The following is a 26,429-nucleotide window of genomic DNA, read 5'->3' on the forward strand; positions in this document are numbered from 1 at the left end:
CAGATTCCTGCGGGAACCTGCAACACATTTCATCTGGCTACATCATTATGGAAATTTTGACCATTGGCTCTTAATTAGGTATTCTCATTTGCATGATGGAAGTTCATGATTTTGGCTAGATACCATTCATAGCTCTGCTTTGCTTAAATTGCTTTGTATGGAGAGTTTTGTACTACAATAAACAGGGAAAAAAAACAAAACCTTGTTAAAGGCTGAAGATAACTTGGCACTTATATTGCATATTTAACATGCAAAAAAGACTTTCTTAGGGCTAAAGCAATTGTAGCTGGAGGCCGTAGTAGCAGCTGCCACTATGTTCAGCTGAATTAAAATCTTTCTACAGGCTGAGAAAATCCACTGCTTGTCCTACCAGCTAAAATATTGAAAATAATCTCATGGTTGATGAGATAATGGCAGTTGTGATCAGCCTGGGGCTCTAAAGCAAGAAGAATCGAAAGGCCAAGGATCTTTTGTAACAGTGCACTTTTCAACTCTGATAGCTGAGGAAGAGAGTGTCCAAATGATTACAGACGTTGCAAAAATTACAGATCCACGTCTCATTTCACTCAAACAAAACATAACAAAAAAATCATAATATAATCTTGTTATAATCTTGTCAATGATCAATGAAAAACCCAGGTACACTGCAAGGGAAGCTCAGATGACTTCAAATCAAAATCTAAAGACAAATATTAACTTCCTTGCAAAAAAAAAATGTTAAGCCAAAACTGGAGGATGGTAATCTGGATGTGTTAGGCTGAATATAGGTTACAAGTATTATCCATGTTGTGGTAACTGGTCTCTGACCTTAGCTTGGGGCTAACTGTGAAGCCTGGCTGAATATTACTACATATAATGAGAAAGTACATCATATCATTGACTTAATCAAAATATGATAATTAATCATTGCTGTATCTGCCTTTGGGAATAAAATTTTTCTAAATGTTAATTAGCCTACAAAAGTAACAAGTGAGCTTTTTAATCTCCTTTACCTCTTCATTAGCTGATGAGCTAAGTACCTCAAGAGAGCCTCAGCTTGTACCCTCATCATTTTGACTCCTTGCATTGTGCCCGAGTATCACTCAACTGGGTCTCTTTCTTGAAAAGTATCTGTTGACCTCAGTGCTCTGTAAAGAACACAAATGAAAAATGAATACAGAAGCCAAAACCAGAATTAATATTCTGCCTGATAAGCATGACAAAATTATATAATTTGTGTTTTAATTCAGTTTAAGGCTCAGGTGGAATAATTCATTTCATGTAACGAATCTGATAAATTCTTGCAACTCATTTTTCACTGTTGAAATAATTTTAATAACCATTATTAAAATCACTCAATTTGCTTCAGAAGCAGTAAAAAAAAAAAAAAAGAAAAGGGAAACGGGAACTCGCTGAGGGGGTTCCACAAAGCCTAGGGTATACAGTACTTTAACAAAGTAGGGATAAGGGAGGGAAAAAATTAAAGAGGTTGTTAGGAAATAAAATTGTGAATATTCTGAATTATTTTTTTTAAAGGCAACTGAAAAACACTGTCTAGAAAAATAAATTTCAGAGAGTAGCTCTAAGAAAATACCAGATTACATATGTAGTTTCAGTCATTAAGGTGAACAGGTTGTCAGTTTTTTGGTTTTTTTTAAGAATAGACATTGTTAAAAGCAGAACTAAACCTCATATTTCTAGATGGATGAAGTTTGGAAAGAGCTTAAAGTTGTACAGATCCAAATATGAATCCTGTTTTCTTCCTTCAAATCTCCAGGTTGTTGATGTGCAGATTCCAGGCATTTCTTTCCAAGCTGCAAGATTTTTCTTCTCGATCTCCCCAAATCTCCAGGTCTGGCTGTGTGACAAAAAGTTTCAGAAGCTCTCTCACCCTGTCATACTCAAGATCAGTCATTTCACACTACCAGCAGGCCCTTTTCTAACACAGAACTAAAAGTGTTAGTAACACTTGCTTTTGCTAGAATCACTTTTGGACTGGTTGATAGGACGAGGAAGTGTGTGTATAACAAGATACGTTCTTTTTGGAGATACAGTTGTCATTTAGAAAAATGTGAAAACTAAATATAAATAAAAATAAGACCCCTCCTTCATATACATACATGTATATATTTATGCACACACATAAATACGTATGTATATTTATGTGTGTGTTTATATACGTAGACACACGCATATTTTTGTGTGTGATGCCTGTGTATGTTTTTGTAAATAAAGCCCCTAATGGAATGAAAGAAATACTGCAAAGCTATGTAACAGGCAACAAATATCTGGTATTTACAGTAATACCATTAATCATGATGAATTCTCTTGGTATTCATGGGGTTGCAAGATGTAATCCCTTAGGAGTTCTGTTGTAATTTAGCATTAATTAGTTTCCACCTATAACAAAGCATTACCGAAACTTGAAAAATGTAGTGCTTATTGCCTTTCTTACTAGCATCTCTGATTTTTTCCAGTGTCTTCCTCCTTTTACCTCTAGTAGTCTGATGGTTATTCTACGTATTTCCAGACAGCAATACACAGAAATAAGATTACCCTACTACCACTCAGACCTAAAGTAATTTAAATGCATTATTTATCCCTTGAGTAATTTGCCACAACTAATCCTCACAAGCAGGTCTAATGCTGGATCCTCTGGGACATTCCTCATTTCTGATTAATATTAACTGTGAATGCAGATCTTGAAGAATACACCAGTGGGGTGCTGCTATTAGGCCTCTTCGATGCTGAAAACCAGAACGCCTGTTTATCGGTAACAATGGAGCTGCATCAGGTTTGTCAAACACGTGAAGCCCTATGACACAGGCGGGGGAATGCCCTGACCCCAGCCCATCCAGCCTGGCAGCAGCACAGTCTTGAATGTACTTGAACATGGACTACAAACTGTGATCCCGATCTTGTGCCCTTTGTTCCCAGGCCTGAAACTGCTAGCGTATCTATCCATACATTGTATGTAAAGCATGTGGGTAAATGTCTCGTTTCAACCTTTGGTAAATCTTTATTTAAGTAGCTTTAGTGTAGGTAGTGTAACTGAGGTTCTCTCTCTCCATAGATGTATCTTAGCTAGTTATATCTGTAATGACGGTTCTTTCTCCCTCTCCTCTACTACTCAGCTGGTTACTCCATTAAATGAAACAAGGCTGAAACACTCCTTTCAGAGGGTGTTTCAAATATTCCAAAGCTCAGAAAGATTTGGTGTCTCTTGAACATAAAAGTAGGATTGCAACTACCATAATATAAAAACAAACAACTCAGTATTTTGGGATTCAGAAGATTGTCTTTGTTGAATTGTTTTGTTTTTTTCTTCTCTTTCAGCAGAACTGGATTTGAACTGTCACATTTTTCAGTCACATGAACGAGAAGAAAGAATTATACAGAGCTTTGCTTTTCTGACAGTACTCTTAAAACCTCCTTTATACTTCTTAAACACTGTTATCGAAGCTTCTAAAAGAAACATCTTCCAGTTAGAAGACTTTAAAAGTACACATATTTTTAAAAAAACAGCCACTATTGTTTTAATAAGAGACAGAATATTTAAAGTACACTAGAGAACAATAAAAATTACAGCGATAACAGAAACAGTAAAAAGGGTAAACAAAATATGTTGTAGTAAAAACAGTAAAGGTCATTTTGAAAAGTAACTAGTGAACATTACCAGTAGTTTTCCAGGCTACATCCCCAGTCAGTTTGGTGGGACAATAACATAGTAATAATTTCAGTAAGATTTTAATGCAAGTCTTTAATGGACACCCTATTATGGTGCCATTTATGATGTGAGCTAATGATGGCAAGATGATTTCAATATCACTCTAAGGGGATTCCATTATGAAGCCATTACAATATAAAGCTGCAATAGCAAAATACTTTCGCAGAAAATCCATAGAGACAGTGTGATGGTTCCATTACTGGTTCCAAAGTGATATGATGACACTCCAAGGATTTCACTACAAGTCTGCAGAGGCCATACCAGCATGTAAAACCAGCATGAAAGGAGTGTTTCAGCCTTGTTTCATTTAATGGAGTAACCAGCTGAGTAGTAGAGGAGAGGGAGAAAGAACCGTCATTACAGATATAACTAGCTAAGATACATCTATGGAGAGAGAGAACCTCAGTTACACTACCTACACTAAAGCTACTTAAATAAAGATTTACCAAAGGTTGAAACGAGACATTTACCCACATGCTTTACATACAATGTATGGATAGATACATACCAGCATGTAAAAATACAGTTTTGTTCTGAGACATTGCAACAAAAAAGTAATCTTATGAATTGTGCCTTGTTTCCCACATGCACTCCAAGACACATTGCCTTAACAAGCAAAGCCCTTCAATCTTCTTCATTCCTTTTCAGCTTCAGTTGTGTTGACAGGTTTAAGAGAGGAAGTGAGCTTAGTTCTATTTCTCTTAGGTCATGATTGTTTACCAGAAATGCATCATTTACTTCAGTATTCACATACTGAGATGAACATAAGAATAATCTGAGGTTGGTGTTACCATGCAACAGTATCTTCAACTGTCCCCAGTGACAGGATCGGTAAAATTGTAGGATCTCAACTTATCTGGAAAATATCCTAAACCTAGGAAGAAAATTCTGAGTTAAAATGGTTAAGTTTGGTTATCTCTCTTTGTTTGTAAGGATAAATTCTCTTGTAGTTTTTTTAGGAAAGATCCATGTTGTTAGAACTGCTTGTGACTATGTTGATGGAACATTTTGTCAAGGGCAAAAAGTTCTGTGAAAGTATGCCAGCTTTGCAAAAAACATAGATAAGTATCCTTTTGTGACATATTCAGAATGAAAGAGTTAAGAGGTTTGTTATGGGAAATTTTTTTTCCGGCTTTGCCCCCCTCTATTGTGCTAGATTATGAAATTACAATCGAAATGTGTGTGTATGTGTATGTGTGTATGTGTGTGTTTGGTTTTTAGTTTAGTTTGGTTTTCCTAAAGTAAGGTTTAAATAAATCTGAATAGACATTCCTTTCTGGAATCTTGGAGAGGTGTTGTTCAGATTTGGTGTGAAACTCGATTTCTGGAATGCTGAAGTCCTCTGTGAAATGGAATTGCTATTTTTGTCTCAGCTCTATAATATATAGAGAGAGCTCCACTTGCCAAGCAGCATTCATCTTCAAAACCTTTTGTGGATATTAAAGTTTATAAGTCTAAATAATTAAGTGTTTCAAAAGCAGGGTATTTGAGACCGCTTTTTAGATGAGTGCTTGCCATTCAGAAATCCAGAATTCTTATCAAACCCCCATTCTCTTCTTCTACAATGAAAATACAAGCATGTATCATTGCTGATACACCAGAAAGACAAATTCCAAAACGTCACAGAACACATGGGGGTACGTTAAATTACATGTCCTGTTCCTGCTAATGCTCTTTGTCTGATGTCTTATTAATTACTGTGTTCAGCTCACCAGATAAGTGCTTTTGGTTGAAGGATCTGTTATCACAGCATAGTCCCTCCTTTGCTGGTTTTAACTAGCTGCCTTCCTCAGATTCTGAGGAGCTCTAGCCAAGTCTAAGAGGTGTGCTCTTTACCTTCTCATGTGTTGGTCATTCTGTTCATTGCATTTCATAATTTTAAAATCAAATTGCTAATTTTAATCAAATTTCACAGCAGATTAATAGTGTCAAAGGTGCTGAGTTTCTGTAAGTTTCAGGAATATAGAAGGCAGGTTAGAGGAGACCAAAAAATGTTATTAACAACCTCACAAGAGGAAAAGCTAAATAAGGAACTCCTTTTTTTTATTACTGCAATATCCAGTTGTGCTGGTTTTGGCTTGAGTAGAGTTAATTTTCTTCATAGTAGCTAGTATGGTGCTGTGTTTTGGATTTGTGCTGAAAACAGTGTTAATGATAACACAGGGATGTTTTCGTCACTGCTGAGCAGTGCTTACACAGAGTCAAGGCCTTTTTTGCTTCTCACTCCACCCCACCAGCGAGTAGGCTGGGGGTGCACAAGAAGTTGGGAGGGGACACAGCCAGGACAGCTGACCCCAGCTGACCAAAGGGATATTCCATACCATATGGCATCATGCTCAGCAATACAACTAGGGAGAAGGTTGGCCTGGGGGCTGCTGCTCAGGGACTGGCTGGGCATCGGTCGATTGGTGGTGAGCAATTGTTTTAATTTGCATCGCTTGTCTTTCTTGGGTTTTATTTCTCTGTTATTTTCCTTTTCATTACTATTTTTTTTTTTACAATTATTAAACTTTTCTCATCTTAACCCATGAGTTTTCTCACTTTTACCCTTCCAATTCTTCCCACTCCCCCATCCTGCTAATGGGTGAGTGAGCAAGCAGCTGTGTGGTGCTTAGCTGCCAGCTGGGGTTAAACCATGATACCAATGACTCCTCTCAGCACTGATACTGCCTAGAAGAGTGAAAGACAGACTCTTGACTCAAAATTGCAAATATTTATGTTAAAATGTTATGAACTCATCTCTTCGTTGTGATTCCAGCTTGCATACTGTATCCAAACTATCTAGAGAAAACTTAGCTAGAGTATTTCTGTACTGCAACTGTGGTAGTAGTGTAGTTGTACAAAACAAGAGCTGCTAACAGACCTGAATCTATTTAGAAAATGAAGAACAACTGCAAGATGCTGTGAACCTCTTACTGAGAAGGAAGTCTTCTCCAGTATGGAGACTTTCAAAAACATCTCATAGGTTGCCTAATATTCTGTTCTTAACCAAGAATATGAAAATCAGAGAGCGCTGGGCTACACTGCATTCTTTTTATGATTTCTAACCTTGTAGCAGTTCAGATAGGCATATCAAACTTTATTCTAGCTATGCTTCTTTTTCTTCTAAGAGGTCTTAACATTATTTCAACATCATTTTTCTCAATGGAATAAATTGTTAGTCATTCTCATCCCAGCTCTATTTTCATTTACTTTTGTTGTGTATATTTGGAATCTGTTCAGCAATCATTTTTTGGCTTTCTACAATCCTTTGAAAAGCTTGAAAGAGATAATATTGTATGTTTGTTTTATATGCCATGTGTAATAGGCAGAGAATCAAAGCATTGGTTAAACTTCAATGCTGGCATTCTCAGCTTGCTTGACTTCAGCCACAATGTCATCAGTGCTCACAGAATCAAAAAAAAAAAAAAAAAAAGCAAAGCAGACTGTAATGCAGCCATATATTCTGCTGCTTCCACAATTGCCGTTTCTGCAGGCCACAGAGCTTGTGATGCTGTCCAAAAGATAGCAATTTGTCTGCAATTTGAAAATGGGTTTGTGACATGATGTACTTATTTGACAGTATAATACAATAATAGATGTGGGGTAACATAGCTATTGCAAAATAAACTATCATTGGTAACAGGGTCTTGTCCACAATTAAAGCGTGGATACTGAAAATAGTAGAATTCTGACTGACAAAATGATTGTGTGCACAGAGCTTGGCAAGATGTATTTTGAGGGAATAGTCACTTTCTTTCCAAGAATTCTTTAAATTCAAAATTAAGTGCTCTTAAAAAAATGGAGGTGTTCCCATCATTCACTTTCATCTGAAAAACCTACTTGAAGACCTACTTATTTTGTTGTTATGGATATGATATAAAAGATGTCAGGGTATTAGATAGCAATTTATCTGTATTACAATTAATGAAAAAAAGGAAAATCAGACATGTAAAAGTGGTTTAGGGGTTAGCGTCTCACTTTTAGAATTAATCACTCTTTAAATACCTTGGTAAAAGTCTTCATCTATAGTGCTCATTAGTTTTATTTTTATATATCAGCATATAAACTCTACTGGTCAAATCTTGACTCATTTTTGATGATGCTTGGGTTAGGAAACTATTGGGAACAGCGACAAATATAATTTTAACCAAAAAAAAAGGACACTTTGGGAAGTTTTTTTAGCCTTGAGACACAGTTGTGGAAATTAAGGAGGGTGCTCTGGTTAATTTCTTTGAAACATATAACACATTTTAATTTTGACAGCTAAAGAGAAAACTTTGAGTGACATCTCTATGGAAGAACAAAAATAAACTATGTAAAGTAAAGCTAAGGAAAACTCAGATTAGGTGATTTTTTCAGCCCTGTGTTCACATGAAGAGTCCTTTTGCATTCAGTGGAATCTTCCACTGATGCTATCAACATGGGCTTCTGCAAAAGGAGAACAAGAGATGACTAGCTCAGCCTCAGTGATACCAACCACCAGTGACACAGTGCTTGCTAACCATGGGGAGCAGTCTATGAGATGAGGGAAGAGAAAAGCTGGCATAACTGTTTATTAATATTTGTGGGCATAGCAGAACGTAGCAGCTCTGTACAGGAGCCTCTTTAAGCTAGGAAGCATAAGAAATAACATCAGGATGTGTTTCTTCTCACATGTAATATCAGGTAGAAATGAAGTAAACTAATATAGACCTGGTATTATTTCAGTAAGCAGAAAAAAACTAAGAAATCTTCAGGCTGCCGAATAGTAGATTAATATGTAGTTGAGGTACAGTAAGATTTGTTTGCAGTCCATTCGGATGGATAACAGCTATTTCAGTGGTGGTGGATGTGTTATCATTTATTTGAATTTATAATAGTACCTTCATCGTGCAAGATCCGATGAAAATAAATGATCAAAAGACAGTCCCTCCTCTAAAAGCTTTCAGACAAAAATGACTGACAACGGATGGATAAAATAACAGATTGCTGGATCACAAGAAAGTATTACACAAATACTGATCAACCTGATAACAGCAATACTTGCAAATTACTCAGATAACTGTCAGCTAGCTTTTCTGTGAGCATTGTAGCCACAAAGAGTTTTAAGGAACATGTGTTTATGTCCATATTTCCTTTGTAGTTGCAGTACACACTGCATAAAAATAAGTGATGTTATTTTCACTGTGTGAGATCTGGGAGAGAAGCAGCCAACTTGTAGCTATAACAGGCAGCAGCAATAACCATCACACTGGTAAACTCTGGCAGATATTTTTGCTGTCAGCGTTGTTTCTTAAAATAAAACCCTTTATTGTTAAAAACTCTCTTCTTCATTCTCATGCCACCTCAATATCTCTGCTTGCCTCACTGTCTTGGTAAGGCCATTGGAAGTGGAACTTAAGGAGTTCCAAATTTGATATGGATCCCTTGTGGAGGTACAACCAGAGTTCATATACGTCTGACTTCTCCAATCCCCCTTTGTCTCAAGGGGAGTGTAAATATAAAAATGTGTGGCTGTTTCTATAGCTTTTTAAGTTTTTATGCTTTCTCTCAAACCAAAACTGTTAAAGATAGTTGTGCAGGTGAAAAAGCATGTGATTTCAACACAAAATATAAAACTTAATAATCTTCTGCACTGTGGGTGTTTCTGACATTACATAAAATAATGCAGAGAACAGCTGATGAAATTTTATTTAAACTAAAACTAACTAAAACCAGGAAAATGGGTGAATAACCCTTAAACAGAAAAGCACTACAGTAATTGAGAAAGGAGTAGGAGGACTAGATGGAAATAGTGGAAGTATACCTAAATTGTCATTCTTGCTGTCATCATTGCTATACAAAATAAAGACCTCTGGTGCGCTGAATTATCTCTGCCTTCCTCTCTATCCTCTGATATGATTCACTGTTCTTCTTTTATGATACTTATTTCATATTAGTGTTTAGAAGTTACTAATCTTGTGTTGGGAAAAGGGAACACATCTTATCCAAGAATTTATTGCTAGTCTAATAAGGTCTGAACAGTCTAACCAAATAGTCTACCAGTTTTTATTAGCACAATTACAATGATACTAACTCTTACAGCTAATAATACACTGAAGATTTCTATACACAAGCTTTCTAGTATCTAATCTTTTCCTCCAGTGTCAATTCACCCTTTAAATATCTCTGTACATCTCAAAGCCAACAGCTTCAAGAAGAAGAGGTAAGATGGGAGTTATGGCAAGTTATCAACATCCTGAATCCTTTGCTGGGAGAAATATGACAGGGGTTTCTTCTCCCTCACACTTGTGTCCATGTATGGCCACTGGATTACAAGGCTGTACTCCTTTAGTAATCCGTAACTGACCACTGTGCTTTGTGCTTACAGTTTGGGGTCCCTGGTATCATCCAGCATCTTTGTTTCCTGCACTGGGTTTTTGTTGTAGGTTCATAGACAGCTCGCTCCACACCAACTAACTACTTGTTATTCCTATCCGGTAATTAACAAGATGTTACACCACATAACTGCCCAAAGCTAAAACAAGTGCAGGCAATAGTCATCTTATCACTACACAGTTGTTGTCACACCTAAAACAAGCTAAAAAGAGTTCAAGCCCAGATAAGCCCAACAAGTCCTCACACCCTCCAATGTTAGTAAAAGCCTGTGGTCTTTTACTAGCAATTACATTATTATATTTACTGGATTTTCCCTTGCTTGTTCTGCTATAATTCAGCCTGAACTTCCACTGTTCCATATGACTTAGCTTGAGAAAATTTAGTATAGTTCCTGGGAAAGCTGGATCTCAGATATGAGTATCTGTATATAAAGATTGCAGGGGAATTAAAATACAGAGAAAAAGTGAATTGCAAATTTCACAAGCAAGGGAAGTATGGTATGTTTGTGTCTGCTGTGTGATAAGGATACTTCTCTTAACCTTGAGGCACCTAAATAAAGAGGATCACATTCACTGTTGATATAACTCCAGTAATATCAGTAAAGTCATACACAAGAATGTATTTGGCTTCGAGGCTAGTCTTATGCAGATAACTTGGTGTTTGTCAGTCCTAAAATTCCACCACTCACAGACACATGATAAACTTTCTACTCTGTTATCGTTAACGTGATAATTGTTCTTCCTCTGTGCCATGGCTTTTGAATTCTTTGGCTGTAAATGTACTCAAAGCCTAATGCTTCTTTCCTTGTGGGAAAGTGCACATACTTTCGATATATTAAAGATTTAGCTATCCCATAGAGAAAAAAAAAAAAAAAAAGAAAATTACTTCACAATAGTTACAAATCTTCCAGATTTATCCTCTACAGTAAGAAAGAAGCCCATAGGCGACTCAGAAGGATGTATATGTTTCTCCACTCAGCTGTCTCTTCTTTTCTCCACATCATGGAAACATAACCAACCCTCCCTCCAAAAAAAAACCCCAAACCTAAACCTACTTATAAGTAAGAAGCATTTTTTTCCCATTTCCTGGGAAATGTCAGACTGCTATCTGCCTGGTGGCATCAAAATTTGATGCAGGATATCTTGCAAGCATCTTAAAATTCTACTTACTTACTGCAATGCTTCCAGTAGTTTAATATACCCCTAGAAATTAAGATTAACCTTTTAAAATTTTTAAGCAATTGTTTAAAACAAAAAATGGATATGTGCCAAAAAGACAACAATGACATTTTTAAGGAATATTGGACTTTCATTTACCAATATTGGTGAAAAAGGATAGTACTGTGTATCACAGACCTAAACGTCAGAAAATCATCAATCACTTGCAGAGAAATTACCTATTTTCCTGATCTCTTTAATCCTTAGGCGTTTGGACTGTGGAACAAAGACTTCAAAAGGACCAGCAAAAAGGTAGTTCCAGTTCCAGAAATTGGGCCCAATGACTGGCCGCATTTTTGGACTGGACTGACTTCCCTGTGACTCTCAAAGCATTTTCCAGATAGCATTTTCTCTGAACACAGGTCTATGTGTGTGTTTGGGTCTGCTGTGCCCCAATTCACACGGTATAGTCCTTTTATGTTAAAGGTGCCATTCAGATGTTTTTGTCACCATTTTATGAAGGTGCCAGACTGTCTGGGGAGTGCCTCTGTGGCGAGTGTAACAGAATCCCTTGTAAGTTGTTACACATGGTATCTCCTTTCATTTTTTCAGATGACTTCACAGAAACAAAGAATAGGAGAGTGCCTTAATTATTTTTCATGAACAGGCCATTTTTAATCTCATGACAGTTATTTTGTCTTTGGTATTTTTTTCTCATCTTTAACATACTATTACAAATAACAATGAACTTGCTAATGAGCACTTACTGCTTTCTACACTGCAGTAGAGTATATACTGCAAAGCAGAGCAGAATATTGTTCAGTACTGCAATTTTTCATGTGCCATTGTATATGTGGCTAGAACATTTCTTGCTATGTTGAGAATTTACCAAAAAGATAAGAATGGTAAATGAACACTATGGTTGTAAAATATTTTAAAGTTAGGAAATTTCAGAATTAAGTCTGCCTGTCAAATGGAAATTTGCATACATACAATTTTTAAGTACATGATCAGAAACCATTTTTTGTACACATACCACTGAGCCTCTAAATTTTCAGGATTTGACCATCAGTGCAATTCAGATCAGCTGCATCGACCTCCAAGTTTAACAGCATTTTAAATATATCTCAATATCTCTTCTATTGTCTAGGAAGGCTGGAGTGCAGCATAGAATGGTTATACCTTCTCCACCTACATGAGCTGGAAGAAACTGCAAGTGGTGAGGTGGTTACCTGCTCCTCTGAGGACCTCTGTTATTGCAGGCATGTTTCTTAAGCCCCTTTTTAGCTTTTTCATGGCGATAGTAATTGCAGGATTGGGTCCATTTCATCTAATAAAATGCTGCCCATTGAACTGTAATAAGCAGTAATAAGTAACATTAACTAATAGAGCATACTATTTACAAAATGTGTTGAGTGATAAAGCATTAATTAAAATCAGAAGAAAACCATGAAGTTGGTGAAGGATTTGGCAATACTTGAGGACTGAGCAAGAAAGCAATATGATCTCATGCTGTATGGCTACCAAAAATGTCTTGTACATGGCCTTTTCTTTCTCCACCCAAGCATTTTGCTTAAGTGGATTCTCAGGAAGGTGTGAAAGCATTCAGGGCCTCTGTGTGTTTAATAGTTTGCCTTCAGCCGATCTGCTATCCATTACATGCTACGTGGTTACTGTACGTAGAGTCAAGGCACCTAAACGTTCACCCTATGGCTGGCATACTCAAGAAGCGGTAGGTTTACATGGTGAAACAGCTCTACGGCATGTGTATTGCCTCTCTACCAGCATCCAGCTCACGCACAGTGCTGTGCTGGACTGTGTAGAGCTCTTTGGCATAGCGATAGGGACATAGCCAAAGGGTAGCTGAAGTACTACATTTCTACCCATACACTCAGTCCTGCCTGGTAGAGGTAGGAAATCTGAAATCTGCTGGATTTCTGTGCAGATAATGAAGACAAGAGGGTGGGGTGGCATCACATCAGGGCCACATAAACATGCCAGGATACAGAAGAGGCTGACTGAACCAGAATGGGATTTGCAGGGACCTACCTGTAAAATACGGTAGGTCCCTTTGCAGGGACTTACCTTAATTGACCGAACCAGACTGGGATTGCCTTCTGCTTCCTTGTTATTCCAGGGAAGTCACTGGGCTGGCCAGGGTCCTGCCTCAAGTGCCTCTCAGTATCACAGGTCAATGCTAGAAGTGCTTATGAAGGGGAAGACCCTTCTCTTTGGTCAGCTTAGGTTTTTGCCCTGGATGGAAAGGCATAAGCCTACCATGTAAGAAACACACGTATACAGACATATGTCTGGAAAACCCTGAAGAGAAATTTGCTCGCCTTCCCACAATGCCCCAGGCCAAGCCAATGCTACTCTGTCACGCCAGACCCTAACTGGAGTTACTTAGGAGTAAGAAGTCTGCATAACGTACTTTAAATGGGATGCTAACAGTTTTCTGTCGCTGATAGCAGTCTCTGAAGATTGTGTGATGGAGTTTATTTTCACTAATATGGTAGAAAAACATGATTCTATTTTTGGTTCTTCAGTCATGTTATAGAAGTTTGTAAATTATAGTAAATTAATTCACACCTGATATAATGCAAAAGTCAGCTTTACTACACCTCATTATTGTGTAAACACATGAACACATGCATGCGCGTACATATACGTATACGTATACGCACCCACTGACTTTTTACTTCAGGGGTTGTATTTTCAAACTCTGGCTTCCATTTTCTATCCCCTTCCCTGATACAATTGAAACTTCAAGTCTGCATCTGTTTTTTGTCTGCATGGTAAGTAATGATCCTTCTACACAGCCCCACTGATTTCACATGAAGGTAGCAGCCCACCTGTGTGTCACCACTTACACACAATTTAAGATCTTCAACGTGTAAATGATGGCATAATCAGGCATTAAGCTGCATGAACTGCTTAAACTGGCAGATAAAAGTTGCTCCCTTCTCATTCACTGTACAAGTACAAATATAGAGGCCTGTTTTAACATTAGCTTGCAGATTAGTCTTTGTTTCCTGAAAGTGAAAGAAAAAACTGAATTTCCTGCTCTGCTAAAAAACAAGAAAGCAAAGAAACAAACAAAAAGCAGGTGGGAGGCTTTCATTAAACAAAGCCATTACAATTAATTAATGATCAAAAAGGGAGGTGCTACCAGCCAAGTTTTTAACATGTGTTTTTCTAGTATGTGAATATACTATAAGATCCTTCCTTTGTGAACCAGAAATTAAATGCTTAGTGGTGACATACATCATCCTCCCAGACAATAAGCAGCATGTGGTTTCACAAGCTGGGGTCACACCAGCTTGTAGTAACTGGATGTCAATTATTTTCCTTGGAAACAATGACTACTGGCAGCATTAAACTCCCAGGCTTTTGTGAGAACATAGTATGTTACCTTGTGAAGATGGCAATGATATTGCTTATTGCTACTGCAGATAATATGTCTGTCTAATGCAATGGAAACATACTTCTTTTCATCTGCTGCATGTCTAACCTTTTTGGTTTGATCGACGATGTTGTGTGAGTGAAGGTGCCAGGATTACTGAATCATTCCTGATTAATGGTGATATCATCAGCAGCAATTTTTTAGGCTTAAAGTATTGGTTAGTGCTCGGTACTGAAAGGAAGTACATTACAGAGGTAGAACCACAGAACGCAAATCTGATTCAACTAAGCCTGAGATTTATTGGCATTTCTGAAACACGTAAGATATGGAGATACTATTTACAGGGTGAATACAGTGCAGAAAAAAAAAATGTTTTAAAGGCAGTTTCAAATGCTTTTCTATATCTATGTTATCTCTCTATTCTAAAAAATAATTTAGCTGCCTAGCCATAATTTTTCAAAAGCTTATGTTTATGAAGAAGCTGGAATGTTTCTATTTCCTTCCTTAATTATTTCTACCATGAAAGATATTTTTATACACTCTGTCATCATTCTAGTTAATGAAAACTTCTGGGGACTAAAATATTGAGAGGAGAAACTGCTCTGGACCTTAGTTCAGTTTTAATTTCAAATTTAAAATTACTCCAATATTGACATGTCAGTGGGAAGTAGGCATCTAAAGAGCCACTAAAAATTACCTAGCTTCTTATCTCTGCTTTGGATAGAAAACTGTTAAATGTTGGTAACACATTTTCCAGCACCCTTTATGTGCTCAGACAGTAAAATCTTTAGAGCAGTGATTGTGTCTTCCCCATCCGTACATATAGGAGAAGGGAATCTCCCATCTCACCTGGGGTAATGTAACAAATATGAGGAAGAAAGGGAACAAAAATGGAAAACCCAGCAGGGTAGGTTCGGTCTGCATGTTTTTTCAGTTCATAACCAACCCCAGTATAATCACAAGAGTTACAGTGATGTAAAACTGGTAAGAGCAGAGCATCCAGCTGATAAATTCAAGACTGAGTCTTTCATGCTGTTTCCAGAGGAGCTTTCAGAATGAGCACAACAGGCTTTGAAAACTGCCTTGGAAAAGACAGTGGTAAAACAGATGTTAAAGATTAGTTAAGAGTTTCTGCAGTCACTGAACTGCAACATAATTTGATTTTGTTGCTCTTTTGATAAAAGCAGCATTTCTGGAGCATACTCATGTACAATAAGCACACATCTCTCTTTCTTTTTCCATTAATGCAAGTAACCTCTAGGGAAGAAAAATTTTCCAGTGCTAATTAGGCTTGTGTTCAGTAAACTTTTGTGCTAGATAGAAGCTTATAGTTAAATATTCTTTTATATTTGTGATCAGTTTTTAATGGAAAGTGTCTATGTTTTCTCTTACTCCTTTCAGAGCTGTTAAACTGAGGGATAACTATTGGGGGAAATATGTAGTATTTTTCTTTTTTAAATCCATTAATATTCCTCACCACCAATGTGTCTACGTTAATGTAATTTTCAGTAGGTTCATAATGTGGGTAATCCCAGCATCTCCTAATCACTTTCTATTGCCTGGAATTTACATATTTTGCAACTGAACTGGAGACATGTGCTGCTGTGCTTCAGGTGAATATAAATTCTGTGGAGTTTTTTTACCAAAATTCCAGCAAGTTACTATGTGGTTCCTGCTTTGCTTTAAGCAAGCATTTGTAATGGCTGGATAAATGTAGACAGGAACAGCATATTTTTTTTTCTACAGAGCAGGCATACTGCCTATAATGCTATGAGCACACAGATTTCTGTATTTTCTGGTCAGCGTTCTCCATACTTGAGGGAAAAGTTTCCATTCTGTTGTAGGCTGAGGTGTAGCTAGATATTCTGTAAATATCTCCACTATCACAATATGATTATGGTGATGTTTTCATAGTGTGCAAATAGAATTAATTCAATTGGTGGTCTTTGTATCAATGGACTGTGCTTGGCAATGATTTGGCTGCAAGATCATTAAGTAGTGAAAGTTTTACAAGCCTGTGAGAGAATATTTGCGAAAAAAGAAACTAGATTCTGGTGCCCTAGTTGGTCTGTGTGTGTATCAGTTAACCATGGAAGGACACTAAGCAACACTAATGAGCGACTGCTGGGCAAAGATGAACAGGATAAGGGAAATGGTGGGAAAAACTCTTCTATTTCTCGTGAGTAGTTCAGTCCCAGGATCAGACTTGAATTTAGGGAATGCTCCAAAAACTGGTGGCTGGACACAGTACTGGTTCATATTAAATGCTTGCTTAGAAGTAATTTAAAATAAACAAAGAAAAAGTGGAAATTATATTTGAAACAATTTGATAACCTTTATCTCACTAAATGTGCCATTTATTATGTTAATTTTATCATAATCTCTATGTTATCAGGACAGTACTTCTTTAAGAGGTAAAGCACTTGTCTTCACGTGCTTCTGAAGTTAGCCTTAATAGAGCTATAAAGAAACATTGTTTTCTTTTTTTTTTTCCTTCCATCAGAAATTTTAAAACACTTTTCTAGTCTGGGATAACTTTCCCTTGAACTCTGGACAAAATCTCAAGGCATGTTAATTTGCCAAATTCAGTACACCTAAACTTCTACTTACAGCCTGCAAAATCAAATATTTTTTTCATGCAGATCCCAAACTTCAGAACTCCTGTAAGAAAGGATGTTCTCCTTCTCCTTCCCCTTCAAGGAGCACTGAATGAGTGTCCTGGTTTCAGCTGAGATTAGATAGAGTTAATTTTCTTTATAGTGGCTGGTATGGGGCTATGTTTTGGATTTGTGCTAAAAACAGTGTTGATAACACAGAGATGTTTTAATTGTTGCTGCACTGGTCAAGGACTTTTCAGCTTCCCGTGCTCTGCCAGGTGCACAAGAAGCTGGGAGGGGACACAGCCAGGATAGTTGATCCAAACTGACCAAAGGGCTATTCCATACCATATGGCGTCATGCTCGGTATATAAAGCTGGGGAAGAAGAAGGAAGGGGCGACATTCGGAGTGATGGTGTTTGCCTTCCCAAGTCACCGTTACGTGTGATGGAGCCCTGCTTTCCCGGAGATGGCTGAACACCTGCCTGCCCATGGGAAGGAGTGAATGAATCCCTTGCTTTGCTTTGCTTGCGTGCGTGGCTTTTGCTTTCCTTATTAAACTGTTTTTATCTCAACCCTCGAGTTTTCTTACTTTTGCTCTTCCGATTCTCTCCCCCATCCCACTGGGGGGGAGTGAGTGAGCGGCTGCGTGGGGCTTAGTTGCCGGCTGGGGCTAAACCACGACAATGAGCTTCCAGGTAAAAGTCATTTTGTTTTACAAGCTGACACTTTTTTATTCTCTGTTAATTCTAATGATGTCTTAGAAACATGAAAAGATTGATTTTGTCCTTTTATATGTAATATTTATACATTCTCATTTATTTTAATCTAGTTCTCATGCCTGATATCGTTACTAGAATCCTTTGATAAAAGTACACATTTATTAAGCTCTCCCTCAAATTCTAAGGAATGCTTTGTCCCTCTTCATATAACCAAATAAGGCAGCAAACAAAATAACTTGAAAAAGTTTACAGTAAATTTTTCCAAATTCATGGCAAACAATTTTCAAACTTCTTAAAAAAGGTAAAGAACAAATATACAGTTTTTCTAGATCTCCAAATTACACACACACATTTCAGATACACATCTGTTCACTAAGAGTAAAACTATTTATAGGGTAAAAATAGGCCTTTAAGCACACATGTACATCAACTGAATCACCTGCTATCTATTTTGCATTCAAAAATGCTTAGCCAGAACATGGAAAATGTTCTTACTCAAATGCTTCTCTAAATATTATAGTACTTCACTACTTAAGACTTAAAATATGTGGGGTTTTTTCTAGATATAAACAATAATAACACAGTAGTAATAGATGTTAAACTTTAAAACTACTCATAAAGACTATTACAGGATAAAATTCTAAAATGGCCAACATGTAAAGGTAAATGACAAAAAGAAGAAAAATGTTCTTCCATGATCCTATAAAGTTGACACCTTTTGTTTCTCTTTCTTTCTTTCACACGTGCTTCCCACAAGAATATATAAATTCTTTTCTCAAGGGCATATGACTTGTTAGCATAACAACCCCAAGTAAGTAATTCTGGGTCAGGAAAGACTATTATCTGCTTTATGACAGTAGCTGATAGCAGTCCTCAAGCAAAGAGTATAAAATATACAGTCATGCTTACCCATCTTCCAGCACTCTGTGGCTTAGAAGCTTCTTAAGTTATGGATATTATCTTTTTGTTTAAAACTTTAAATAGTTTTTACTTCATTAATGTGTTTAATTGCTTTTTGTATCTATTTATAATTTGACATTAACTACTTCCTTTTGCTACAAGGCTCTTCCACAGTCTATCTGCAACACGGAACAAGTACTTGCTTTTGTTTTAAAGCTCTGCAAAATTATTTATTTGCCTTAATTTTAGTGCTTTCATTATCAGAAATATTGTGTAATCACTCCGTTTCTGCACACCTCCCATGATTATATAGTTGTTTCGCCTTCATTGTTTCTTTTCAAAGTTTCTTTTCAAAGTCTATTTTTCTACATCCTATTCCAACCTGATCTTTACTCACGAAAAGGCAACTATTTCCTGCAAGATGCAGGCACAACGTATTTATACAGTTGTGTAATGATGCATAGTATTTAATTCTCTATTCTTTTCTGAATAATTCCTACATTTTGACCATTTTTTGATGAACACTGTTCACAAGGACTCTCAAATCTCTTTCCTGTGTAAAGTACGTAGCTTAGAGTGTGCCATCCAGCGTGTATGTTTAAGGCTATTTTTCAGCGTGTGTGGTACTTTGAATTTATCATTCTTGAATATCATCTGCCACTTTATCACTTAGTCTCTTGATACCATGATATTCTCTGTAGCTCTTTAGAGCCAGCTGTTTTTATTATCCTCAGTAATTTTGTATCACCAGGAAACTTTTGTCATGTCACTAATTACCCCCTTCTACATATAATTTTTCAATATGGTGAACAGCAAAAGTCCAGGTACAAATCCCTGTGGGATGTGCCTGAAAAGTGATCATTTACCCCTTCCTTCCCAAGTCCTTTAACTGACTACTAATCCACAAAATCTTAATAACTTTTACTGAGTGATCTTGCCCGAAGTTTTTCAGTGTGAACATATGATGTACTTTTAAATACCTAGATAAAATTCATATTGAGTGAAAATTGAGTCATGATGGTAGTATATGACAATGGGAAATTATTAATGTTGCTGCCTACCTAAAATCTAAATATCTCTAAAAGGACACAATAAGTACACAACAATTTTTCTTAGCCTATGGACTTTGATGAGATGCTGTAGTCCTGAGTGTTTGTGTCCTTGAGAATGCCTTAGCCAGGAAAACAAAGTCTCTTGTTTATAAGGAAAAGGTTGAATTCTCAATATTTTTGTTGTTTGTTTTTTTGTTCTGTTGTTCTTTCTTTTGCTGTCCTTTACACTTTTCTGTGATCTGGCATTGACTCATTTGCAGAAACCAAAAATCCTGTTTGAAATGCAGAATCCAGAAGGATGACAGAATTATTGTTCTGGATTTAGGCATTTTTATAGCAATGCTGCTGACAGAAGTGGCTTTACTGTCCTTTGAATCCCCCAACAATAACAAAATGTGGTTCTTGTTATAGGGCAATCATGGTTAATCTTTTATACAGCACAAGTGGTCTTATTCCTTCCCATTGCATTCTGTTCATTACTTATTGCTTGCCCTGTGTTTATCTGCATTCTAATTTGTATTTAATAAGAAAGGTTCTCCCATTTCCCCCAAAGGCATTTAATTGAAGTGAAGGTGACCAGCAGGTGGTTTGCATAAAATTTCATTAGCCTCTTAGATTGTTTTTGACACCTTTATGAAAGAATGCTTCATTACCATGCAAATGGTCATTGGCCCTGTTTCCAAGCTAATCACCATATAACATAACATACATATCACAATGTTCTATTCTCTAAGATTTATATGATTAATTCAGCTAATTTCAGAGTTATAACGACACACTTAAATAACTGCAGAATGGCAAGTATCTCATACAAGCCATATCATATTATGCCATTAAGGGTATCCGGTACTATTCAGATAAGAGAAGAACCAAAGAAAATGTGTTTGCTTGATATTCTTATCCTTTGAGATAAAGAAAATGATGATTTCTTTCCAGCTTTGAGATGACACTAAGGTAACTCAGTACAAAAACTGGTATTAACTTTCATTTCTTTGGTTATCTCTCATGAATATGAATAAATGAAGGTCTTTTTGCTTACAAGTTTGCAACCCAATAATACTTGTAATTTCCAATAAATACAATTTTCAAAATATTTTAAAATAAGTAAAAAAAAAATCCCTTTTTTTTATATTAATTGTGTTCTTTTCATATTGCTGACTTCTTTAAATATCAGATTTTGGTCTTCATTTTTACTATTATTTCTAGCTTGTACATTAAGTAATAGAAAATTTTACATGTCAGTATCCACAGACTGGTTGCTTATTTTCAGTGCATATATAGTTTGCATTTTCTCATGTAGCTTTCTAATTTTTCTGAATGCTGCTCCAAACACAGCTTTTGAACATGGATTCAATGAGTTTCAAGTAATACAAGTTACATATACAAGGAAATACTGCAAAAGTAGAGTGATTTTTACTGAAATCCTTTCCTTTTGGGAGTACTTATTTAGAGAAAGATCATTTGAAGGTAATGAGACTGCAGTTTTGTTTTAATAACTGCCATCCACATACAGCAAAGCATAGGAATTTGCATGGTTTTATGACTTTTTTTTTTTTTGTAAATAATTAAAATAGAGCATTATAAGAATTTGGAACTGCAGGTAGCCAATACTAAGGCTGTTGGATGTTTCAACCCAATTTAGCGAGTACTGAAGTATAAATGCCTGAAAACTGGCACTGAAGTTGCATGTAGGCCAAAAAGCCACAATAATATCCTACGTAGTGGATTGAGAATTTGTACTTGTTTTTCACACATATGTAGCAATGAAAATATTCCATAAATTTCACCTCTTTGGAACTGATTTTTTTTTACCATAGGCAATTATTTGTCTTTATGTTTTTTATTGTGACATGTATGCATTTTAATGTAACTTATTGTTAACATTTATGTTAACAATTCAAGAGCCACCTTTCAACAGCAATAATGATAGAGCTTTGACATCCTGCCTCATGTATGCCTGTCTGAAATGTATGTCACTGGCATATATCATTTTATGGACAGCATGCAATTTCTGTGAAGGACTGGAACCTCTAGCACAAATTTACAAGCAGGGGGTGCAACTGATATACTTTCAGCTGGTCTGCTTGCCCTAATGAAGTGCCATCCATGTACTGGCCTAGTAGAGGTGAAGGTCCCGAGGGAGAAAAAGGTGACTGGCAGTTGATGGTGCCAAAAGGCTTCCAGTGATCTGATTGCCACAGACCTCTAAAAAGTGTTACACAGCAGATTAGGTAACTATGACTTTGACCTCTTGCCTATCATCAGGACAGTATAATAATGAAGATCACATACTCATAGTGCTTTTCTGAGGTCTGGGAACCAAATTAAATTCATTTATTTCTACATGATTGTTACTCCTTTTCTTTCCTTTTCAATTGCATAGGTGTAAAGTGAAACTCATACTTATCCTTCTTTGGAAAGGAGACTCTTTTGGCAGACTCAAAACTATGCATATCCTAGCCCAGGCAGGCTTGTTGGCCCAGAAGGGTTTGAAGTGAGAGTAGCAGACTACTAGCATGAAACTAATTGCAAAATTTCAGTGTTATCAACAATGTAAATGATATTCAAGTAGCTAGCTGATAATGTTGCTCTCATAACAATGGTTGCTGCTACTACCACTATACCACAGACAATTTCTGACTTTAACAAGTAGTGTCATCTTTTCTGAAATTCATAAGTTGTTATGATAAGAAATGAAATTATGTGACTTAAAGGACCATGTCTTATTCTGACATATGACTTACTCAATTAGTGGCATAAATCTTACCATAAATCATGGAAAATAAGTCTAAAAAGCAGTACTGGGAAAAGATTTAGGCTTCTGAATCATTTAGCAGCTTAAAAAACCCACCAAATCTCAAGACTTTTTTTAATTAAGTTTTAGTATTTATGCCTTTGAGTTGTTTACTTACTGTAATAGTGAAGACTTGTTAGTCAGTGTGGAATAAGTATAATTAATGTAAATCTCAGAAATACAAAAAAGACCTGTTCCATAGGAACTTCATAAATCATTATCCTTATTTCATAATTTATCAAACAGACCCTCAACCCTTTCTTTTTTTTTTCTCCTGAAGAATCACAGCATTGGAATAACTGTGGTGAAGAAGGGAGGGCAGTTTCAAAATTCCACAGTCTGCATCATAAAGCTTCAGCTACTGACCTTCTGCTCTTTTATTAAGAAAGAAAATCATTTAAAGCATTTCTGCTGACCCAGTGGGTAATACAGAATAGGGAGAGTGAAGTGATTTTTCTTATAAACTAATCTCAAATCATTTCAAATTGTTATACATCATAAGCAAGTCTTTAAATTCCATGAAAATATGAATGGACAATCAGTGACAATCCCTGAACGTCTGTTTTGCATTTCAACATCTTCACCTTTTGAACAGTAGCAAGGTATGGTATAGTGCTGGGTGTTTTTTTGTCAAAGACATTTTGACATATTTCCATTACTTTGGTATTCTACTATAGATTTCTACTATGTGTAATAGTATAATATACAAACTATATGGTAGACTGTGTTAAATGCATGGTATAATTTGTACAGTGCAGTTGTACAATGCATAGAAAATAAAAGCAAGTGAAACAGTGAATCCATATAACAAACTAACTGCAGAAGATGAAAAGCTGACTGGAGCACTTGTATAACAATTCAAATGTCAGCTGGAAGTCTAAAATCATGGCTCTGTTGTAAGTACTAGTAGATCCTGATAGTAACTGCATCATGGTAATTAACTATTAAATCGATGAGAGCAATATTGCTCCCTCCCAACCTGTTTCTCCAGCCTCAGCTTTCTTCCCTCAGTCTTGCCTTGGTTGAGCTTCAGAAAACCTGTTCACCCTTAAAGAACCAATCTGACATGAATACTGCTTGAACATCACTGCCCAAATCAAGCACAACATACAACCCTTACCTAGCACTTTTCACCAGAAAAAGCTGGCAGTGACATCTTTTATTGCAGCTTCTGTTTTGGCATTTCTTTGTAAGGTCTTGATAGTGAAACTCTTAGTTGGTCAATTTAGACAGGTCATATGGTATGAATCAATACTGCTCCTGGAATTAGACAGTCAGGATAAGCATACAAGTATGAATACAAGATTAAATTTCATAATTTTCCCTGGTATTTAGTTAAAACTCTCAGTTTCCACGAATATTCATTCCAACAAAATCGTTAGCAGAGATACAAAAGAGGTTAATGTGCAGCCACAGTGATTGATTTCAAGATGCAAATGAGTATTTGCAGATTTTTTTAAGAGCAGAAATCAATCAGTTTCACCTAAATTGTAAGAATACTGTAAATAACATTTATATACCTTACTCATAGCATTCTCCTGATTTCCCTACAGAACCATCATGAGGTATAGATGATGTAGAGTGTTTTTACCCTAACATCTCTTTTCTTGAGGACCTTGAGGAATACAGTCTTACAACAGCTAGGAATATGAAAAAAAGGGGAAAAAAAAAAAAGTTTCATATGTGTTTAACTAATACAGAAAGGCCAAAGTCCCATCTCCCTTCAGAACCAACACAAAGCATCTCAAGAGTGTGTGTGAGGGGACAAATACCTCAGTACTGTCCTTCTATATCAGAGGATTCTGATAAGAAGCTGTAGTACCATTAGTTATAATTTGACCTCAAACTTTTCCAGGATCAGTGCAGCTGTACACAAACCACAAAGTAGCTAAATGCTGCAATGTAGCCTTTGATATCTTTCTGTGTTATGATTAATTTAATATATTAATTAAGCATTTCAATATTTATAATTGAGTGGTTCTGCATGGGTAATTATCACTTTGATACTTAAGTACCATAAACAACTTCCCTCACTGAAGACTTTTTTGTCCTTTTTTGTTTTTCTTTTCAAATGCACTGTGTTGCTATGTAACATTATTCAGTAAATACAAGTAGTAAGGTAAATATTTATATCCTAAGATACCTTAATTTAAATGTAATTTTCTTTTATATGTTTAAATTTGTATTTACTGAATGATGCTGAGTAGCCATTATTACCTGACAAATAACAGACAGTAGTAGTCAAGGCTGATGACTGAATCCAACTTAATCCTAAATTGCTTTAAGATTTACAGAAAAAGTTGCAACTTTAGAAGTTAGTTAAGATAACTAAATTTATAAAATCTATGATGTATCACATTTTCTACCACAGCTGTATCTTAATCTATTGTATATTTTGTAGGCTGCATTTCTCTTTTGCTAGGTCGCAGATTCACGTTCGGTGACATGTCTGTGTAAGCTAATATCCACCCTATAGCCAGGCACTTCTTCCCACCATCAAGCTGCCTCTGTGTTTGCTGCTACCCACAGTTGCATCCAGTTGTTTATGTCGTGAACTAGGGAATTGATCCAGCTGTAAAAGAGCTCAAACATTTTTTGCAGAGATAATTTAGGATAAATCAGTCCATCAATCCAATCCATTCTGTGGCTGCATAAACACTTGTGTCAGCTCTGAGCAGGGGCTCCTGGAGCAGAAAAGGCCTGGGGGATGAGGGTGGGCTGGTGCACCTTACAGCACAGTTGCTGCTGAATGATCACAGCCTCAACGTCCAGGACATACTCAACTGCAGTATATCTGGGACATATAACTAGCTCATTCTAACTAAGGCCAGTTTTCATCATTGTGCTGCGTACATACATTTTTGTGAGGAGCAGTTACATTAACTTTCTGTATTTAGTGAAAGATAAGACTTACCTTTTTCTCCCAAATGAGAAACTGGTAGCTGCAAATCTCACAGGCCCAAGAGGTACCTGCCTTTCTTACATTTATTTATGAACCAGCTTGTGCCCTGATCTTGCCTCTGGATCTGCTGGCGTGGACTTCTGTGCCTGTCACTTAAATCAGTAGAGCTTCACAGAGGCCCAAAGGGCCATGCCAATAAATGAAGATGAGAAGAGCTTTAAGCAAGACAGAGTTAGAGAAGTAAAAATACTGCTATACTTGGCTTCAGCACCTTTTTTACTTTCAATCACTGAAAATTCTTTCAAATAATTAATTCTCTCTAGAATATTTTCTGCTGAAACTGAAGACGATAATTTTAATGTGCAGGTGTGCTGGTTTTGCCTGGGATAGAGTTAATTTTCTGCATAGTAGCTAGTATGGGGCTAAGTTTTGGATTTGTGCTAAAAACAGTGTTGATAACACAGGGATGTTTTAGTTACTGCTGAGCAGTGCTTACACAGAGTCAAGGCCTTTTCTGCTTCTCACCCCACCCCACCAGCAAGAAGTTGGGAAGGGACACAGCTGAGACAGCTGACCCCAGCTGACCAAAGGGCTATTCCATACCATATGACATCATGCTCAGCATCTAGAGCTGAAGAGGAAGAAGAAGGAAGGGGGGGACATTCAGAGTGATGCCGTTTGTCTTCCCAAGTCACCGTTACATGTGATGGAGCCCTGTTTTCCTGGAGATGGCTGAACACCTGCCTGCCCATGGGAAGGAGTGAATGAATTCCTTGTTTTGCTTTGCTTGCATGCGTGGCTTTTGCTTTACCTATTAAATTGTCTTTATCTCAACCGACGAGTTTTCTTACTTTTAC

The sequence above is a fragment of the Mycteria americana genome, chromosome 2, assembly GCF_035582795.1.
Source record: "Mycteria americana isolate JAX WOST 10 ecotype Jacksonville Zoo and Gardens chromosome 2, USCA_MyAme_1.0, whole genome shotgun sequence".
NCBI classification, from domain to species: domain Eukaryota; kingdom Metazoa; phylum Chordata; class Aves; order Ciconiiformes; family Ciconiidae; genus Mycteria; species Mycteria americana.